This window comes from Phalacrocorax aristotelis, chromosome 3 (genome assembly GCF_949628215.1).
Source record: "Phalacrocorax aristotelis chromosome 3, bGulAri2.1, whole genome shotgun sequence".
NCBI classification, from domain to species: Eukaryota; Metazoa; Chordata; class Aves; order Suliformes; family Phalacrocoracidae; genus Phalacrocorax; species Phalacrocorax aristotelis.
Window position 1 is genome coordinate 44,847,138 of NC_134278.1, and position 19,601 is coordinate 44,866,738.

The 19,601-nt window shown below is 35.8% G+C and overlaps 1 long non-coding RNA gene across 2 annotated transcripts in view; it reads left to right on the top strand.

The window, feature by feature from the left end:
• LOC142054580 (uncharacterized) overlaps window positions 1-19,601 on the top strand; it is a 152,050-nt gene that overhangs the window by 34,319 nt on the left and 98,130 nt on the right. For both annotated transcript variants that reach the window (XR_012659591.1, XR_012659592.1), the window contains one exon: window positions 15,315-15,492. This is a non-coding gene — a long non-coding RNA (uncharacterized LOC142054580). The remainder of the gene's footprint in view (window positions 1-15,314; window positions 15,493-19,601) is intronic.

Genomic DNA, 19,601 nt, shown 5'->3' on the forward strand with positions numbered 1-19,601 from the left:
ATGGACATTGTTCTTGCTTGTCTGCTTTTCTGCTGGGCTCCTATAGAATACCCTTTCAAAAATCCATGTCATGTTAGTTATTTTTCAGTCCTCTAGGGCCAAAGCAATTCAGAATGAGGTTTCAGAACATGCTTAGTTGTGTTATTCTTGAATCTTTTAGAAACTTTTGGTAAATATGAATTAGTAGACAGGAGGTTTGTTACTTTCTGTCTTGGTTGTTTGGGGTTTTTTGTTCTAGAGCTTCTTCCAGAACTTTGAAAAGTTTCAGAAATATTGAGTTTGAGGTAGACCCTTTAAAATGTTGGATGTAAAGAAAAATTCAGGTAAGAAAAATTCTTCAACCTCTTCAACAGTGATTATGAATCTAAAAATTAATGTAGGGTTTTTTACTGTCGTCTTTGAGTGTTTCTTAATTCCTACAACCTCTGTGTCATTCTACCTGCCTCCTCATCTAGTTGAAAAGGCATTTGTTATTAGATTTTCTGCCTTTTGCAAGTTATTCTTCAAATTTTTAGTCTTCCTTGCTGTGTCTTTGCACAAACAATTAGAGTTTATGATTTTTCCTATTTTACTCATTTGAATACAACTTCTTTTTCTAAAAGATAGCTTCCTATATTATTCAGTTGGTCTCCCTGACTATGCTGTAGTAGTCATAACTTATTCTTGGTCTATTTGGTCCTTTTGATAGTGGTATTCATTTGCTCTGACACTTAAATACAGGGCCTTTAATTTCTTTAATGACTGCATGTATTCTACCCTTTTTGATGTCTTTTTTCTTTTCCATAAACCTAATTTTTATATTTCCTGTTTTGAAATGTTTTTATGTTTCCTGCTTTGAAATTAGTAACTTTTTGTTTATTTGTTTCTGCAAAGCTGTTGAAACTAAATATATGATGGTTGCTGTCATAGCATAGCTCCTGGAAGGTCATGCTGTGGTCTACATTCTCTGCACTGTCATGGCAGGACAAGAATTACTTCTCCTTTTGGAGGTTTTGCCACTTATATGCTCTAATCATTTACAGGAACTAAAAATTAAGTGTTATAATCATGCACTAATGTGACAGCCAGTTATCTACTGGAGATTAGATGACCTGTTCCCATTATTATTTTCTGCCTTTGGATTCTTAGTTCATGTGTAGATTCCTGATTCACATAACTTATCTGATTTAACTCTAAACCTTCTGTAACTTTTAACAATAAAACTCCAACACAACCAGTCTTTCCTATGTAATTTGGTGGTAGAGTTCACTGATTTATCTTCTTCCATCGAGTTTCTCATATAGCTGTCAAGCCAATTTCTTATTTGAATCTGAGTGTTTTAAACCCATTATTTTTACTCTTTCAGCATTTGTATAGAAACATAGATGTTGTTTCACTTTTACATTCTTCTGTACTCTGTTGTGATGGTTCTTCACTTTTTTTTTAATTTGGATTTTACTCTTCTATCTCAGATTTTGAGATTTTGTGAAGAAGTAGAGGTTTATGCAGTTTTTTTTATGAAGCAACTCTTAAAAGATCTGTTGCCCTGGATGCTTCCCTTGCAAGGGGTGCAACCCTTCTTGACTTTCCTGGAACTAGTAGGTTTTTAAAGGGCAAGCAGTCTCATACTTTTTTGACTTTAGAAAAAGTTCTCTTGTACAGGTTCTGTCTGCCACGAGTTCCTAATATATCTTTAAACCTGATGTCATTTATTCAGGCATGTGTGGAGACTTCCACTCTGTCTGAGCCAGTAGCCAGTACCAAGAACATCTCAGGGAATGCTGTGGTGGAGCTTCTGATATTTAGTTTCCCCCAGAACTGCAGGCGTTTTCCCTTTGGACTGTTCTCTTGCGCTTTTGCTCTTTTCTGAGTCACTGTGGGTCTCTCAGCCTGCTAGTGCTGGCTCCTCCCTGGTGTTGGCCCTGACCAGTCACTGCCCTCCTGCACCCAACAGCCAGACCATCAAGTGGCACCTTTGGATGTCACAGGCTTATTATCAAACTGCAAGCTGGTTTTAACATCACTGTAATATGCCATTTCTTCGACTAAAAAATAATAATAATCTGCCTTCAGATTTCAGTTTGGGAGGCCTGCTTTTTATCTTACAACCTGTATTTCTACAGCTCACTAGTTATATGAAAGCATATTTTCCCGGTGTGGGGATAATTTATATCAAATGTATATATACAAAAATGTAGATGGTTGTCAATAGGTGCTGTTGTTTGAACTATGGTAAAATTTATATTTTGAGCAAATGCTATTACAAAAACATGCCCAAACTGTGCTAATTTTAACTATATAAAATCTTGGATAGATACTCCCATCCTGGTTCTTTGATCAAAAAAGTCTCACCTAGTATGCAGTTTTCTGGAATGAACCAGTGCCCATCCCTCAGTTTCCTATACCTGTGCAAAGCTGAAACAGATTGGGGCTCCCTAGTTATTCTCTGCTTCACCTAGCTTCTGGGAAGCTGTATATGAATGAAGGCAGTCATGCAGCTATTCTAAGGAATACTGGAAATTTGTAGGAGCCATCAGATGTAGGGTACACAAATGGCTTAAACCCATCTTCTCTCCCCTATTTCCCTTTCCGTCCCTCTACTGAGATATTTATAGTTATGGGTAACACAGCAATATCCAGAATATTTCACGTAGTTCCTGCTGTTGTGTGATTTATGGTGACATTCATCCCCATCAAGCTCACATTTATATGCACTGTTCTTCATAATTAACTTGTTTAACAACAATAGCTTGGTTTCTGGGTTAATATAAAAGTATCATCCCTTGATAATATAAGTAAAATCTCCTAATTATATAGATTAACATTTTGTCTGACCAAATCTGTATCATGAAGGATGATCACACATGACTGCTGGTATTCCAAACATGACTGCTGGTAATCCATCAATAATTTTTCCCTTGATTGTCATGTAGTAGAATCCTCTTAGATTAAAGTATTATGCATGGAAATTAAACAGTATTCCTGATGATCAAAACATTACAGGAAATGACAACATTTTAACAAAAAAGCATTAATAGAAATCTAACACTCTCCATAATCTTAGATATATAATTGTAGGGATAGGGTGAAGATAATTCACACACTGTGATGCTGATAGCGAATACCAGTTAATACCTGTCATGTATGGGAAACAGGCATCAAGTGTATAATTTAAACGGAAGTTTTGCCATTGTACACTCTTATTACTTTATTTCAAAATGTACTGCACTGATTCTTCTATGGCAATCATCCCAGGGAACAAGGACATGCATGTGAATTTCTGGTGTATATTGTACCTCCAGTGCCATATAACGGAGTGTGTATGATGCCAGTGAGATGACAATATTTGGAAGAAAAGTTCATGTATACAGTCATAATAACAAAGTGGTTTAGCGGGGGAAATGGACTAAGCTAAAAGGACAGATGTTTTTATAAAATCCTGTGAACTGAGGTCTATGACAGTACTTCAGTCTTCATTTTATACATTATTCTAGATGGTACATATTGTTTTGTAGGTAAAAATAGAAATGTGATTGTACTGTCACTGAGATACCATTTAATTTTGTTGTTGTTGCTATATGCTACTGTAGTGCAAAAATACTGCATTACCTGAGAAGGAAGGGTGACAGTGTTACTTCTTAGAAGATAATACTACTAAAGTAATTATATTTAAGCATCTTTCTCTTATCTTTTCTTTCAGTTAAAACCATAGACTTAGACTATTAGTTGACAAGTTCAATTATACCTTCCTCAGAGTGTTGTTCCATGAAACATAAAGATAGTTTTATTTGATGTAACATACAGCCTGCCTGTTTCTTTAATGCTTGTTCCCTTTTTGTGTATCTGTTGTTTGGGCTATGATACAGTAAGCATTAGGAAAAACATGCCCAAAATATCTGCTTTTATTTTGTTCCTTTTTTTTTCTTTTTTAAGATATAAGAGTCTGAAAGTGAAAAGTATTCCAAAGCGAGTGTAAACATTTTATTATTTATTTAACAGCATCGTTATTGCTAGCATTCTCACAGTGACTTTGAAATATATGCATATACATTTAAATGCACCAATCAATAAACACAGTATGCACAGGATAAAAAAAAAATAATTTCACTCTAAAAGACTCTCCTCATTATATTATCATGTCTTTAAAGTAAGTCACATTAGATCTAAACTATTTGACAGGTAGCCATTTTAAAGACATTTATTAATATAATCAATGTAATTCGCAATAGTTATATTTCTAATAACCAATTTGCTGACTTCATGTTCTTGTCAAGATAATTTATACATATGCACCATATGTTCTGTGAAATTTTTCTTTGCCCAGGTGAGCATTTAATCTTCCTTTCTCCCTAAAGGAATTATCCACATCCCTGAAATCAGACGATCCTCCACTTATTTTTCCCTTCTGTCAGACCTTCCAGCCTTAAGACCTCCAGTCATAATGATCATCTTTTCAGCAGAGGGCAGCATATGGCATTCTCAGAGTCCATCAATTCCACTGTTTAATTGGCTGTAGAAATCACTATGGAGCTAAAGGTGGTTTTGAAGCACTTCCAACTCTTCTTGAATCTTAGGCAAGATTCAGATTTTGGTATTCTTTGTGATTGTATAGAATATTTCTCAGGGGAATGATCTGTAGTAAGGAATATATTAAATAAGTTTAAAAAGTTGTTTTCCTTTTTTTTGTTGTTGTTGTTACAAGAAAGCAATACTTTTCTTACTAATGATAGTGAAGTTTGTAGTTTGCTCCAACGAACTGAATAGATGCTAAGAAGTTGCATATCAGATAATTTTCATTTTTGGTAATTTTAGGCCCATTTCTTCATAATAATGGTTAACCTATGAGGGGAGGAAGGGCTTGGCAAACCATTTGCTGCTGGGTCTCAGACAGCCTAACGCTCTGAGCTACTAAGTCTGTTTTACAATCATTTCAAAAAAGGAAGTAGTTTATTTTCTAATACACTTTTTTTTCACTTACATTTTGTATCGAAAGGAGTTTACATCCCTGTTTTATTATTCACATTCTGATATTTTTATTATATCATGTAGTTAATTTTCTGAATTATAGACAAATGATACAGCTCATGCACTAAGTAGTCACCTAATACCCTGCAGAAGCTTCAGGATGATCATCACCTTTCTGATTTTTTACAATTACATTTTCAACTATTCTGTACATAAAATCCTTGTTTATTGATCAGACCAGGTGCAAGTTATGCTTCTAGTACAATGTGTTTAAGTATGTTTGGTTTTGAGCAACTAGTTAGAACAGGTTCTTTATTAGCCTTAGGATATTACTTTATTGCCTTGCTCATTAGAGGTAAAAAAGGGTCTTCCATGGAATGTCCAATGAGATGACATTCCTCATACTGATGGTGAAGCTAACATGAATTTGCTTATTTCCTTTCCTTTTTTTTTAACTAACAATTAATGCTTTCTGGTTTACATAAGTTCAAGAGTTCTCAGAATGACAATTGATTCTTTTTGTATACTGCAGAGGCTTCTCAATAGATTAAGATTATCACAGATTTTACAACATCACACAGCCTCTGTTTTCTGCGAGCTATAGAACTGTAGAATCATAAAATGGTCTGGGTTGGAAGGGACCTTTAAAAAGGTCATCTAGTCCAACCCCCCTGCAAATGAGCAGGGACATTTTGAATTAGATCAGGTTGCTCAGAGCCCCGTCCAACCTGACCTTGAATGTTTCCAGGGATGGGGCATCTACCCAGAACTGTATAGAATGATTTTTTCACACTGGTGGTGGAATAAACTAAGAGGTATAGAAGTTTTAATAACTGCCCCAGATTTTTTGTTTTGCAACTTTGGGAGAATATATTACTTTGTAAGTCTTCTGGAGCTCTCTTTTGGTGTTAATTGAAGTGTCTGTTGTTTTTCGAAGAAGGGAAGAAAATTTGTAGATGGACTGTCTTTTAATAAAACTTAATGCCATCAAGTAGCTTGGCAGTGACACTGATTGCCCAAAACTCAAATGTAGAAATTGTTTATAGCTCTTAGGTATCATACTACCATGAGCATTAACACGAAAGAGGTATTTCTGAGTTGCTTAAAAAAAAAAAAGTCATTTGGAACTCTGACTAGTTAAGCTGGCCCTGAATTAACTGAGTCTTATTATAAAGAAGACCAAAAATCTGTTGCTTCTGAGGTAAGGGAAAGATATTCCAGAAACACATGGTTGACATTTGAGACAAAATCTTGAAAGAAGCTTGGATTAGCTCACACTGTTTAGAGGGCTGGATAGGTGTTTGTTGGTCTAATAGCAAAAGGATATTGTTCTAAGTGCTGAAGTTGTTAATGATAGACTGGGTATTACATCTGCAGGGTTTCATGAAAATATACTCTTTGGATATGATGGTTAAGTCTCTCATGATGTTTCATTCTAGCCCCTTAAAAACACCTAAAGCATGACTCAGTCATTTAAGTGTTTTCTCATTGTTAATGTAATCCTTGTTTGTGCAGTTCCACTATGTCTCTGGCATTTGTATCCCTTTCATAAGAATTTTTGCAGCCTTATAAGTGACTAGCTATGAAGCACACAGAAAGTGAGCATGGCAGCCTATGTAATTTAGAACACTTAATCTATCTATTATGTCATCCATTGAGTGATAGCATAATTTGGGCAATTTTAAGTGCAGGTTAACCACCCAGTGAGTGGTTAAACCTCTACAGTATAGCACGTCTGAAATATAGTTTGACAGCGGGAATTTACTCTCTAAAAAAACCCAAAAGATCTCTTGGAGGACTTCACCTTGGAATGCTTCCTGAGCACAACCAGTGTTTGTGGTACTTCAGTAAAGAAATCTTGGAGCCTTCAAACTATTGTTTCAACATGTTTGAAGTGGTTATGCCTCTGCTTACACTGGGGAAATGTTCTCCTAAACCAAGAGTTCTGGAAGCCATTCCTCATCTTTCCTGACCCTGAGGTTAATATGGATTCCAGAAGTCCTTTAGAACAAGCTCAGGAGTTCATTGAAATTATACTGGGTAAAAGATTGTCTCAAGACTTTTTCTGGGTTTTTTCTCAATTTCATCAGAGCAGAGAGAAGCAAGTGCTTAATACCAGGTATAGGTTTTCCATTTTCTGTAATGGTTCTATCACCATCATAGATAAATAATTTTTGGCTATCATTTAAGACTGGTTTAAGGCTATTTCAAGGCTAACAGTTGAAAATGGCTTAAGTGGGGGCTTTGCATTAGTTTTGTTTCTGTGAGTGAACACTCTTGGCAATTAAAAAGAAACTTGAAGTAGGATAGCTGTATGAGCTTTACTGAATTTTGAATTCCAGCTTTCATAGCATTTGCTTTAATCCAGAACAGCCACTTCATCTCTGACCTCTCAGCCCTGCTGCTCAAGGGAAACATACACAATACCTTCAAAAGATAATTCTGGAACTAAAATTCATAACTCCACTGGGCACTAAAAACCATGGACTCAACAGAGACATTGGTTTTATGGCACATTATATTTTTTGGCACCCCAGGATAACCTTTCCATGTTGCACAGACAATAAACTACTTGTGTCTCTCTTGCTCACTCTCTCTCTCTCTGTCCCATAGGAGCAAACAAATGTATTGTCTTTTCCTTTCTAATATTTCTCTGTCCCAGATTTATGAACTATCTTATCTTTTAGTTAATTGAATTGGCAAGTTTGATTAAATTAGAGCAATTGTTCTCAACTTTTATTTAGTTTGGAAGATTGCTAATTCTGCTTCAGAGCAGTGGAAAGTCTTGCATGCCTGAAAGCTTGTCGTTTTCCCCTCAAATATTTAATTTAGTCTAACAGAAGATAGTAATGATTCTTATAAACTGTACATATTTATACTTTAGAACACATGGCTAGAGTAGTACCACTTAATTCTCAGCAAATTGCCAGTTAGATACAACTAATTCATCGTTTTCCATTCCAGAAGTTTTATAGTAGTTCAGTTTTTTAATAAACAGTTTGGCCAGTCCAAAGTCCTAGGTAGCTGTGTTTTTGTATTTTTAATATTTTCTATTTATTATTTGCTTGTTGTTGTGCATGTGGTTTGTAAAACATTTTAAGATCGATCCGGCTGAGGAGTGGTGTGTAATTGATCTGTTTCTTATTTTTCAACAAAAAATGCACTTGATCATAATTGTCCCTGTTTTCAGGATTAATCACTATCTACAGAATTTGCTGATTTCTAAAGTTTCTTGGCACTCAGTGATGTCCTCTGAAAGTGTGGTAAACTTCAAGCTGTACCAGTAACTGAACTCTATTCAGTTTCTAGTGCAGCTGATAGTGCTTTGATAAAGCTGGAAAATGCTGAAATGCTGGCAGTTTCTAAGAAAATCCTTTAAAAAGTGGTTGCCAGTACCAATACATTTTAAAATAAAAAAATTATATTGCTCAGAAAAAATGCAGTAAAAGGATGTCTACATTATTTCATACTCTTCACTTCAGTGATTCTTCAGTGAAAAAACCAAAATCAACAGCACACACTGTCTCTGCAGGTCTAAGACATCACAGGAGATGCTTCTGAATACACCCTCATGGTTTGGTGCTTATTCTTATCTGGGAGAAACAATGCCATAAATTTGGATCTTGCCTCTGTCTCTGGCTTTATAAAAACTTCAGTAAAATAAATGAAAGAAAACAAAGAAGGTACAGTATCTGGACTCATGGCATTATGACACACCATCTGAGTAGACAACACGAATAGCCTGCAGCATAGATCAACTTTAACTGCAGTCCTGTCACATTTCATAAACTGGAGCAAAACTGGGCTTGGTCAGCATATGATACAAAGCCTGTAAGAAACTGTTCATAATTCAGGAAGTGGTGCATGTAGTTCAGCTGTTCGCAGTGTTTTCTCAAAAACCAAAGAATGTCTCACTACAATTAAAAGGGATCATTTTTTTCTCAGTGGAAGATGATACAGGAAGAAAGCCAATTCTCTTCATTAAAAGCAAAAACCACCCTCAGTGATTCTTCTCTTTTTTTTTTTTTTCTAGGTAGATTTTGTTTTTTTATAAAACAGCAGACAAGACAATTCTGATAAGAAGTGGAAATTTACTGTTGTTTCACAAGTAATTGTTTTTTTCAACATTTTTGCAAATATTTCTGGTGGTAATCATTGCTTTTTATTATTAAATATGATTGAACCGTATTTAGCTTCAATCGCCTTAAGAAATTTAGGTTCATATCTGGCTATTTCTCTGTGTGTGAGTGTAAGCACCAATATAGTCTTTTTTTTTGTATGTATGGGCCTATCTAGCAAAATTACAATTCAGAAACATAAAGGTGCATTGTATAATAATTTCAGGAAGCTACTAATTTGTTGTGGGATTTATTATTCACATCTAGAATTTAAATAGAAGTCTCTGATATAACAAACACAGAACACTCTCAAGACTAGTAATTGTAAACCATGATGCTCATCTGCTACTGACCCTGTAGAAAAGATTCAGTGTTATTTCAAAATAGTCTTTGTTGTGACAAGCGCTTCATGTTAGAAACACTACTGCCATAGCTTTAGTCGTACTTGGTGTACTGAGTAAAGACCTGTTACAAATCCAGTATTAATCCTCTACCCTTTTGATTAATACAGAAACTGTGTATTTTTGTATTATGTTACAGTGTCTTATACTCCTAACCTAAACCAGAATAATGTAGTTGTTTGTTTGTTTAGTTCTTTGTTTGGGGGTGTTTTGTTTCTTTTTTTTTAAATTAGATTCAGTTAATGGAACCAGTATGCAGTTTGCAGCATGCTGTGGGATAAATTCAGCTGCATTTAAAAAAAGAACAAAACCTGACAACATTATGTTTTGTAATAGCTGTTGACTATCCAGAGAGATGTGTCTACAATGTATTGTGTGTTTAATTGATATTGTGTATTTAATTTATATTTTATTTGATCATAATTATATCACCCATTATTAAAAATAAGCCTATTCTGTTCTTGCATATGTGTAGTTTGGAAAATTTTGAGGTTTTAATTCATTGTGTGGAATTTCAGTTGCACAATACTACTGTATTTGTCACACCAGGAGGAAAAACTTAAATCTGGCCTTTTCCTCCCCCCAGTAGAATTTAATAAAATTATGAATCTACTTTCTTGATAGGTTAGTGTGCTGGTTTTGGCTGAGAAGGGGTTAATTCTCCTCACTGTGGGGGTCGGCTACCTTTCCAGCTTCCCCCGCTCTGCCGTGCGGCTGGGGCTGGGAGGGGCGGGGCCATGGTGGGGGCGGCTGACCCCGACTGGCCAATGGCAGGTTCATTCCCTACCATGTGACACCATGGCCAATATATTGAGGGCGGGCAGTGGCAGCGGGGAGGCGGCGCGGCGTCGGGTCGGCGGGCGGTGGGCGGCTGCGGCACGTGCGGTTTGTTTCGGCGGTTCGTTCCCCCTCTCCCCTCCCTTCCCCCCTCCCCCGGGGCTTTGCGCCTCTCGTTGTTCTCCTTTACATTGCATTTCTACTGTTGTTTCTTTTAATTTTAATTATTAAACTGCTCTTATCCCAACCCACGAGCGTTACCCTTCTGATTCCCTCCCCCATCTGCCGGTGGGGGAGTGAGCGAGCAACTGCGTGGGGCTGAGCTGCCGGCCAAACCACGACAGTTAGGTGAAATCCTGCGTTCTGAAATTAAATTGCTTTCCAGTATATATAAGTAAAGTTTAATTTTTACTGTTGAAACTAAAGCATTTTCTTCAAAATTCATTGTTGAAGAAACAGAAGATTAGGACAGGTTGAAGCACTGACCTGTATAGGATCTGTCCCCTCATATAACATTAATCATGGATGTCACTAGTTACCGGCTCTCAAAAGCCCACTTTAAGATATAGTGTATTTACTGTGAATGCTGAATAAAGGTAGGTAGTGAAGATGTGTTGTGTGCATCAATCATATGTGAGTTTATTATGATAAGTTATGAATCCTGACTTTCATGACTTCAAATGCCCTCCTTCTTAGCCTCTAAAAATACCTTTCACCCTCCATTTAAAATTTACACCAGTAGTCGTAATCTGAAATTTTAAAATGTTGGATTTAGCAAGATTTTGTTAATGTAATATGTTGTGTGTATGATTAATTCATGTTTGCTTTTTTCTTAGCAGGGTGATTAGAGTAGAAATGTCATCCTTTGGCAACTTGGTCATATCCTCATGGAGGAATAAATGGGGTTCGAGTCCTTACATCCACAGCAGAGAACATTGCTCTTTGAAGGAGCGCACTCACACACTTCAAAGTCCCAGGCTTTAACTATTCCTGTGGCTGAGTAGGTGGAATTAAGACACTTGGTTCCTTTGTGTTTTCCAGTTTCAGTGGAACAACAAAGTTTGGAAGTTAGGATTTGGTTCCAGGCTATGGAGAAGAGCTAGTCTGAAGGTTATAGAGTCTTCTGGTTTGTTCTTTACAGCCTGGTTAAATTTTCCATGTTCTTTCCCCTCCTTTCCTCTTTCAGAGCTAATACCCTTGCCCTAGGTCTCTTTGCCCAGATAATCTTTGTTGCATGCTGGTGGTTCCTTGCTGCATTTGTTTCTCCACAATCAGCTGTTCCTCAGCACCCTTGTATTTCTTTCATTTCTCCCCTTCTCTAATCTGTCCCTCCCTAAATGAGTTGGATATCTTCATCCCATGTTGGGCCTTTCCAGACTCACTCCTGACTCTTTTTTCTAGTTCTGTTTAACCAATTGTGCTTCAAGCCACTTGAACTAACTAACTTCATATCAGCTGAGGTCCCAGTTAGTCAAGGTATGCAAATAATTTATTTCATTCTCTCAGTCCCCAGTATTGTGGTTCTTTTGTACCCTCTTTTACTTTCAAGCAATAGTCCCACTGCCCTGGCACTCTGTTCTCAGTCCTAGTCATCCTAATCAGTCAATCCAAGGCCTCTAACCTAAATCACCAGTTTCACTCACTGCCCAAGAGCAGCCCCTTGCTGCCCCTTCTCCCATCCTACTGCCACACAGATCCTCCTCTGTCCAACTTACCCTCCATTAGTACTGCCTATGGAGAGTATAGGTGAGACAGTCTCTGTTCTCCCAATATATGGATTGGAACATAGGGAAAAACTGCATTTTGGGAGAAATATAGGATCAGTCTTGGGATGGGGCTTACTTTGTGCAAGTAGAATTTTCATTATTTCAATTTTCAATTCTTCCATGTCTCTGCTGAACTTGTTGTGATTGAAGTTCTCACAGCCTTATTATCTTGTCCAAGTTTGGGTAAATTTTAGTCTCATGCTGAATTTAAGTCCCTATTCCACATTATGGGTGAGACCCAAAGGTTTCCACAAAGAAGTAGATAGAATTTTGGTAAAGGTGAAATAAATTTAAAATTGTAAATTATGTAAAATAATGTTTTAGGATAAAGTAAAGGAGCTAATAATTGGGGTGAAACTACACCTGTTTAGGTTTGCTTCAGTGTCGTGATTGTAAAGGTATCCAGTTACTACTTGTGTCTATGAAATATTCTGTAAATTGTTGACTTTGCTTTTGAAGGTGTGTCTGAGTGGGTTTACCAACTCCACTTTCTGGGACGGATTTGTAATTTCTTCGAGAGCAAGAATCCAGTCAGTTGGTATTTTTGTGGAAAGAAAAATTATTAAATGTATAACTCTTCCATTAAAATATACATTTGCAGGATTACCATCTGTTTCCAGAAACAGATGTCTAAAATTTTACTAATCTTAGAAATTTTTTTTTCTCCAGTTTGTCAATAAAATGTTTTTCTAAGTATCATCTTGGTGTCACATATGGCTAACCTTATATTGGTGGTTGAAACTTCCTTTTTCTGTATTTTATTTCTTTTTTTCTCCCCCCAAATATTGTTTGGTAGTCAAAAAAATTAATCTCCAGAGTGGTTCTGTTCAGGTCAGGTCAAATTTACCAAACCTATCAGCTCGAAAAAAATAAGTAAGTTCTGCAGGTCTCTACTTTAGTACTAGCAAAATAGTTTGATATGAAAAGCAATAAAATGAATGTCAAAGAATATAGTATGAGAGGAGAGAAGTATCTTGAAAACACTTTTACCAGTGCCACAGCTGTGTCACTCCCTTACTGAAAAATATGGTGCACTACCTTTACATCTCTCTGCAGGGGGATGAACCTTTATTTTTCTTTTCCTAAATAAATGCTCTTATGATCTAGGGTGTTCTAGGTAGACTGATGTTGATCTTTTGTTCTGGAAGTGTTTTATTCTGCATGGCTTATACAGCATAATTCTACATTATCAGTTTGGGTTTTTTCCTCAATTCTCTCTGCAGCCCCAATTCCTCTGTACACTCCTCAGCCTTTGGCTTACTCAAAATATGGGCCAACTACATTGCCCTAAGATGGCTGTGGAGATCAAAATGGCTCTAGAATGCATTAGAGTTGATAGGAAGAGACCTTGGTTGAAATCCATTCTGAATCATGTTTAGTGCAGGCTGAACTGCAATGTCGTCTTTTTTTCTGACTCAGTCACCATATAAGTAAATAGCCCATACAAAGTAGGCCTGCATTATCAGAAAAAAACACCAAGTCAAATAACCTTTATCCTCATGCATTGTCCTGGACAATACTTAATGAAATTTTCATCTTTTTACAGGTAGAGGCTGAAACTTAATCTTCCATAATCTTCATGGTTTCCTTTCCATTGATTACTCGGTTTCATTTCATATAGCTATAATCTGATTGCATAGCTAGACAAAAGAAATAAATTGCAGTTCTCACTACCTCAATCCTTGGTCTTCCAAGAAATACCATGTGGAAAAACCCTAGTTCCCTACTACATATTTAACAAAGATTTGAAGAGGAACTTCAGAAATTTAGACTGCATATGTCTGCCTAAATAAATCCCCCACCTCTGTGATGCTCTGCCTGTGCTTGAAATAGCAATTGGAATCCAGAAACACTCTTAATGTATTTAGTAGGGATTCCCTATGATAACCTTTGCTAGGCCTTTTCAGAAGTATCTTGCTGGTAGGATCTCATTCAAGATCTGATTTTTGTCTTTAACTGTGCAGATACCTTAAGTATATTTTTTCAGTCTGGCAGCATTTATTAAGGATTGTAGGTTTATATTACTGTGGACCACAAGATACAAGATAAACTGTTTTTTCTGTTGCGCCTTAATTTGCACCTAATATTAAAAAGAGCTACTACTGGGTGTGCGGGTGGAATTCAGTCACTGGCTGCTTTACATTAGTTCTTGGACTTAGGGTGCAACTGAGAGACATGACTTGGGAAAGACAGATATATATCTTCAAAGATTGGGTTGATACAGTGGTTTATTTCTACGTATTTGTATGGTCCCTCTGATAATTTATATCCAACTGCTGTTTTAAAAGACTATTGGAATAATTATTGCTGCAAACATTACAAGCATATAAATGAACATGGCCACCTATAACATGCAAAATATATTGTCCCATCCCTTTCAAAATTAATTTTTAATTTATGCTATTGTACAAATCTTAACAAGTACATGAAAGAATGGAAATGTAGGTGGAAAAGTTAGTTGGATTTCTACCACTGTTTGCGCATAATAGCACATCTACTTAAAAGATACCGTTGCTGTTCATCACAGATGAAACACCAGGATATCACCCATGATGATTTTGTTACTTGCTACTGTCATATTTTTTAAGCCAGGATCTAGTGCCTAAGAGCATGTACAGAATCGATTTTCAGCCAGGTATGAATAGTGCCTAATTAAGAGACCTGTTGTACCTCTCATATGTACCATCTTGACTTTGTTATCTTTCTAACATTCATTTTGTAGGCCATATATGGTTAGATCGTGAGACTCTTTAAAGATGATATTTGAGAAAAATATATTACAGAAGAACGTAGAACAGACATACAGACATTTGGATTAGTGGTTATTATTAAAATTACTATACATTCAAGTGGCAATCTTCCATTTTGGTATCAAATACTGATATTTTTCAGAGAATGCCATTTGACCATAGCGAACAGCTTGAGATTAGCAAATCATTGAATAAAACTAGTGAAACTTATATAATAAAACAGGAGTGGAAAATGAAATAATTACAGAACTAAAGCTGCAAAATATGTACATTTGTATTTTTGAATTTGTATGAATAAAATCATATAACATTACTTTGCTTTTAGATACTGTCAAACAGCATAATACTCTTATCTTCCAAAAAACCATATATTTTGGTTTGCTCTCTTCTTTTTAGTTTAATACTGCTACTAAATAAATATTGTAGGATTTAAATTTTTAACCAAAGAAGGGGAAAATAAAATACAGCCACCTCTGGGTAAATTCTTACAGTGAACAACAACAACAAAAGAAGATGCTTACACTTTTATCCCTTGTGGATTTCTTTTTAATATTTCAGAGCAATGAACATATGGCTGTTGCTATCAGCACTGGTGTATTTGCGGCGATGCCTATCAACATCCACCAGAGAGCAGGGCAGCTCCAAAACCCACATCTTTTATGCTGTGGAAATTGATGGAGACAGCAACACAGCCAGCTTCTTGGCCAAACAACATGGAATGCAGTTCATTTCAAAGGTCAGCGCATATTTAAACTTGCTTCATTACTCCCACCTTTATGCTTGAGATTTTCATTTTTTTAAAATCAGTTTACCTAGAGGTTCCTTTAGAGACAGAAAAATGAAAGTGCTGAATCCTATTTTCATTTGGGGATATCAAGCTTTTTATCAAATTATAGAGGTGGCGTTTCAGAATATTTCATATCTGATCAGAAGGAAAATCCAAAAATAATTTTCTCTTTATTCAGGAGTCTTTCAGGCACTGGGACTGTTTTATTTATTACTTAATATTGTGCTCCAGTCAATCATTTTGAATTCAGACAGGAAAATGGAATTTTTATTTTTAAAAGGAAAAAATCCTGAGGAAAAATGCCATTGGAATAAAGCAGATTTTATTATTTTTAAAAATACAAATATGTCTTTTCTTCCTCTGCTATTTTATTTTACTTTAACCACAGTGTGTTAATATGAAGACTTATATTAAACAAAGGATCTTACGTAAAATCTTATCTTAGTTAATTACGGGCATTTTATTTCAGGGCATTTCTACAACATGTATCATTTAGCTTGAGGGATTACGGCCTTGTAACACAATCAAGGCAAAATCTTTTTCTTTCTTTGGACTAGTATCTCAATGCACATATTTTCTGTGTGTATTCCATGTATATGTGTATAAGCATGAAGTATATATGTGTATTGCATTTAGCTTTATTTTAACTTTCCACCAGAAGATGGTTATTCCTGAAGTGTATGTTAGTACTCTGGTACACAGCCCAAATAGAGGAAATATATTCATGTATTTCAGTTACGGTTACTAGTCTGTAAAACTGGACATGTGTACCAGTGACATAGTGCTAAATTTTCCTGTTGCTTCTAGTTTAGAAACATCTTGCATCAGTTAAAATAGATCACAAATAAATTATTAAAAGTTTTAATATGTTAATCTGTAGCAGCTGCCATCCATTGACCTGAAAGTTCTCTGCCAATTTTAATGAATTAAGCCTTGATGTGCTCCTGTTGCTTTTATTTCCTCTTCTCAGATGTGAAAAGCAGAGGTAGAGTAAAACAATTTGTTCAAGATCCACACAGAAAGTGTGTGGCCCTGTGAGAAACATAAAATACATTTCTAAATTTTCAATTCTGTGCTCTAGCTGTAAGAGATTATCCTAAGAAAGAAAATGTAATCAGCTTATGAAGAAGAGACAGTGTCTTATACATACCTCAACAGCCACTCTGGTCTACCTTACTCACGAAAAATCACTGAAGGGCCCCAAGGAAAACTGCACCCAGTTTTCTGTGAGAAGAATGACAATGACACAGCCTTCCCAAAGTGTCACCCTTAGCATATGAATATTAAAACCACCACAGACTGTCATAATGAGGATGTTAATTAAAAAACCCCAAGAAACAACACTGAGGTATTAGACAGGAAGTATTTCTATAAAGGGTGACTTCAGTTATAGGGTTGCTAAAAAGGGTTTCCTCAGGTTTCAAGTAGCACAGAGGTATTTTGTACAAGGGGAATAGGCAACAGTTTCTGTTGGTATACAAGCTGGGCACTGTTTATAGCTAGGCTGCTGGAAAAAAGAAATTGGTAGTATAACAGAGCTAATAACATTGTATTCTCTGTTATGTATATTTATCCAGGAAAACACCTCCTTTATTACATTGCTTATGAGTAAGAAAAAGCAAAAGATGGAAGGAGAAATGCAGGAGACATAGGAAGGGTTTTCCCCCTGGCTTCTCTGTGAATTTCTGGTTTACAACCTGTTGTATAAGTAGCAGATACCTTTGCTAGCATTCTCATTTCAAATATGGAAAAAAGCTTCTGTGGTATTTAAAGCTTATGGTATTTAAGCCATGAGGAGCACCGGTAAAGTATTAAAGATTCAAATATGATTAAGCTTAATATTTTTTCAAACTTTTTGTTGGCTTGTAATAAGCTTACAGCATGAGCTATGTGATAAGACAAGATGATACTAAGACATTATTTGGAAAAATAAACCTGTAAAACATGATAAAACTTGTTGTCACTAAAATTCCTGGGTAGCCAGGGTATTAGTAGTATTGCAGTTAGGAGTTATGCTCCTATTTTAGGTTCCCATATGACAGAGCATTTGAAACATATACTTAAGTTCAACCCTTTTTCAGAAAAAAAAAAAAAAATTCATAATCATGTGCCTAAGTTCTTTTGAAATAAATGGGATCTACGCATATGCTTAAGTGCTTTACTGGATAAAGTTGGGCTACTGAATGGGATTCTTAGTGAAAAAACAGTTTTGTATGAGAAAAGTGACATCAAAGACTGAAAATGCTATCTTTTAAATATGCTACTATCACCACAGGAAACAGGCTCCTGTAGAAATGGTAATTCTGTGTAACTGTGACATCCTTGCTTCAGCAGGTTAGTTGCAATTTAGAGTTGCAGTTTAAAGGCATAACTTCCCTTTGGCAGAAGTGTAAATTTTTACTACGATACAGTGAATAAGGACGGCGAGTTAAGTGTGTTACTCTGGAATGCTTCCTGTCATTAAATGTTGTTACTTAATAATACGCATACTCTTGGCAACAAAGTAGGGAAATTGTAACTATGTAGCAGGCTACAGATTAGGTATCACACTGGGATGTGCTTCTTCAAAGTGTAACACTTGAATGGCATTTAGCGTATAAAATCCAAAATGTTAAATGCTTGACATTGCAATACTGTTTAATTTCATGTTCTGTAACAGCTAACTTACCAGTAGAAACAGTGTAGGTGAAGAGTTCTTCTAAAACCTACTGTTATGATTTCTCCTAAACTTCAAACCACTGGCTTAAAGTTTCTGTAATTAAAACACTCATTAAATACTGTGAAGACACCCCCAGTGGGTGGGAGAGTCTCACTAGTTCTAATATAACCAAAATATTTTGCAAAGAAATGCTTATTTTGGTTCTAAGTTTTGCATTTCTAGGTGATAGCTTTGCACTCAGTAAAGATTAGAGAATACAGCAGATATTTAATATAGTTATATATTGGAGGTATACATTGGAATCAAATGTATGCTGGGATTCTTTCACGCACTTCACACAGAGTCAGCTCAATTCGTTTATTTTTATCACTGTTCTAACGTAGACTGCACGAGTCTTGCCTCTATACTGCAAAAGGACTTTTTATTGTACTGCTAGGTGGCAGGAATAGAGGATATAGTACCAGCCACTTCAGTTTCATTCTCTTGTTTCCGTTTCCACTATTTCAGACAGAGGTTGTAGAGAAGGAACAGACTTTATTGTATTTCTCTAGATTCAAAGGGAAAGAGGTGGTAAAAGAGTAAAACTTGAAAAGGGAGTGCATGCACACCAACTGTGGGTCATCAAGAACAATGCCTTTTTTTGGCTGTATAACGCCTCATCCTTACCTCAGTGAAGTCAACAGAAAACCTCGATTGACTTTCAAGGGCATGTAGAAGAAGAAATGTTTCTATGTAAATGTATCCAAGTAGCAAATATCACTAGTACTTAAACTGTGTGAAACAACTCATGGGAAAATGGAGTGAAAAATTGCAGATTTGATCTCAGTCTTCCAACCTTCCAAAACAGGATTTCTTGTATCCTATTGTACATTTTGCTCCTGTATAGCTGATAAGAAAACATGAAGAAACACTGGGAAATCTATGCCTAAAATACGTTTGTTTAAAGAAGTGAGACTCATGCAAGAATAATTTTAACTGAGAGTGCTCTCAGCTGATATTTTAAAGTGGAGACCAAGTTTCAATGGTTTTACAAAAGTCAGACAAAAGAAACGCATCAAGTTTTTCTGTGTGGATTTTCTTTCTTTTTTTTTTTTTTTTTTTAATTTGGATTAGTAAAAGTTTTGCATAATGGTGGATTTGAATCTCAAAGTGAAACTAGGAAAGCTGGGTAGTGGTGGAAATCAAGTTTACCGACAATTATATTACTAATGCATTAATTGCTGAAGAAAGACCTGTTTATTTGCTGATTCAGTTTTGAAGATTTTGATAAATACATACACACACATATATATATGTATACACTTAAGCATAATGCATATATGAGTGTATGCTTGGTCACACACACCCCGATAGGTACTTATCCAAGTGTATAAATTAAGGTATGTTATAAATTTAATTT